The sequence below is a fragment of the Morone saxatilis genome, unplaced genomic scaffold, assembly GCF_004916995.1.
Source record: "Morone saxatilis isolate NCDOM2014 unplaced genomic scaffold, NCSU_SB_2.0 Contig19, whole genome shotgun sequence".
Taxonomy (NCBI): domain Eukaryota; kingdom Metazoa; phylum Chordata; class Actinopteri; family Moronidae; genus Morone; species Morone saxatilis.
In genome coordinates, this window is record NW_023339751.1 from 24,247,260 (window position 1) to 24,249,943 (window position 2,684).

At 40.4% G+C, this 2,684-nt stretch overlaps 1 long non-coding RNA gene across 1 annotated transcript; it reads right to left on the reverse strand.

Moving 5' to 3' along the window:
• Nucleotides 1-208: 208 nt before the first annotated feature.
• LOC118329679 lies at nt 209-1,691 on the reverse strand. Its single transcript, XR_004796792.1, has 3 exons — nt 1,557-1,691; nt 946-1,044; nt 209-822 (listed from the first exon to the last, which is right to left on the reverse strand). It is a non-coding gene; the product is annotated as an uncharacterized LOC118329679 (long non-coding RNA).
• Nucleotides 1,692-2,684: the final 993 nt, after the last annotated feature.

Here is a 2,684-nt window from a genome sequence, read left to right on the forward strand (position 1 = left end):
GGACGTCCTTTGTCTGTCCAACAGTGTGGGAGAAGCAGTGATTTTTAAGGTGGAACTGCTTTATTCAGTGTTTTTAGCGATTTTCATCTTTTGTTATTATTTTGATATGAGACCCCAATGGGGCAGAAATTACAAACTGTATGTTTAACTGTTTTAAAAACACAAATATCCATATAAGAACTTTAACAAAGGACTAAAATGGGCAGGATTATGAATTAAATCAAGAACTACCTGAGAATAAGTAACCATGGCGGTTTTTGATGCTATGGACACATTTCTATCCTTATTGAGTATTGAGAATTGAGGCTAATTATAAATTAAGGAGGAGCACCTGAACGCACCACTAGTTGTAGTCTGTGTAAGGCTCTGGGTTTGGGAACTAGGTTTATTAAGAGAAGAGATCCTTCATCTTTTGAAGGAGGCAGTTTTGTCTAAAAAATGAGATTTACGTTCCTTCAGAGAGGTCAGAGGTCAACCACAATGCTGTGCCCCGGAGGGTTTGTAGAGGATTAATGCCTTGCTTAAGGACATCTGGAGAAGATTAATACCTGCAACCCTCCAGTCTCTGCTGGAATACATCTAAGCATTGGTGCTGAAAATCACTCATTCATTCACTTACTCATTCATTCATTCATTCACTTATTTATTTATCCACCTCCTGACTCCTGTGTTTGTTCCGCAGCTCTCGGGTCGTACCCTGGATGTGTTTGCAGAAGAAGCCCACAGCCCATAAATCCATGAGTCAGTCACAGCCCATCTGCTCTTGCATAACACTCCCATAATGTAACAGTGCCTGCTGCCTCAGCCTGCCGCCTTGATCCCCTATACGTAAACGATAAACACGCAGGTTTGAATCCCAGCTCTCATGGCATGAAGAAAAAAAAATCAGAACAGTAAAACATCAACGCGATATGTGTGTAGAGACTGTTCAGAGTTCAGACTGACCACGTGTCAAAACTCCCAGCAGGCTTTGTGTTTCCACATCAGGTGCACACGGCTGCAGAGAGGCTGGAGCGAGGGTTTGAGGCCCAGACGCCATTAAAACTGAAGCAAAACACATCTGCTGTTACAGTAACACACCATGCACGGACCAAACACAGCCTGAGGTCCGAAAACAAACAGAGCACCAACCTGACGGCTGGACCAATTTTAGAAAAGTTGATTCTTAAATAAATAACAAAAAGAATAAATGTTTCTGCTGAAAAAAACATTTTTTTTCACAGCAGCAGTCTGCTTATCAGAAAAGGAAAAAGTCCAGCGTTACATAACAGTGAAAACTTTTGACCAAGGCACTGTTTCTGCAGTGAACTCAACTAATGGAGATTGGAGTTTATTCTGGGGAGGTTTTTGTTTCGTTGTATCACAAAGGCAGCGCTGTTTGACTTCATATCGGCCTTTAAAAACACTGAACAACAGAAACAGCAGAGTTCTCATCACAAGAATATAACATCTAAAACTGTCTTCAAAGCTTTTCCAGGACCTGCAGGAACACTGAAGCTGTTTTTAGGAAACCAGATGATCTCAACTTTACCGAAAAACCACACACACACACTTACAGATCTGCGACATCAGGAGCTTTTGAGTTTCTTTATGTTCAGTGAGAGTTGGCCTGCAGCCCGGATCCTGTTTCTCACTAATTACGGACAGAAGTTAAATTGTAGCGGTGACGCAGAGTCTGCAGGGCCACAGTCAAGAAGGACTCATGGTACATCACTTCCTGTCACAACTGTCAAAACAAAAGTCTTACTCAGGGAGCTATACTATTATGGAGTAAATAAAAAAGAAACAGTATTGGGACTTTTACAATAAAAAAAAGATTCATAAAGTCACACATTATTGAATTGAAATAATTCTTAGCTTTTTCCAGAAATATTATATGGTATATAATATTCTTGTGCTACAACTATTGTGGAACTGACAACACTTTCACACAAACCAAACACTGCCTCTATATAGGGCCTTTCATGTTTTAGGCAAATTTCGAGGCCAACGCAGTTTCTCCTGAACACTTAGAACAGGAAGGAGGTGAGGGATTTGCAATCTGCAACTTCACCGCTAGATGGCACTAAATCCTACTGAAAACTGATAAATAATAAGTCATTAAAGGAGCAGTGTGCAGGATTTAGTGTCATCTTGCGGTGAAGTTGCAACTAACTAACAGCTTACCTGGCAAACCTTGGTTTGTCCATTCTGGGCTGTAGAAACATGTCAGCCTCCTTAGAAAGACCTGCTGCGCTGTAGAGATTTGCGTAAATCAAGCAATTTGAAGGAAAAAGTTTAAACATTCATGTTTGTGTAGGCGATCTAAGAACTCACTCAAGTGGGCAGGTGACCTGGTGGGTTTTAAGAGATTCTATAGATCTAAAGAATTTCTATAAAATCCAGACCAGGCCTCTAATGGAGACCTGCCTTTATTTGTCAAAACGTGATTTGCAGTAAACTTTAAAAATAACAATTTATTTAGATTTTTTCAACAGAAATGAACAAAATGCTGAGATATAGACCTAGTGTGTATTATTCTAAAGTTTTTTACACCTTGTGAAATCAAGGCTTTGCAACCCCCTGTGAAGCTTTGCGACCTCTAGTGGGGGTCCCGACCCCCAGCTTGGCAACTACTATTCTAAGGTAAGGAAAGCATGATTCATCTTTTTCATCTTTCAGGTGACAATCAACAATAAACTGGA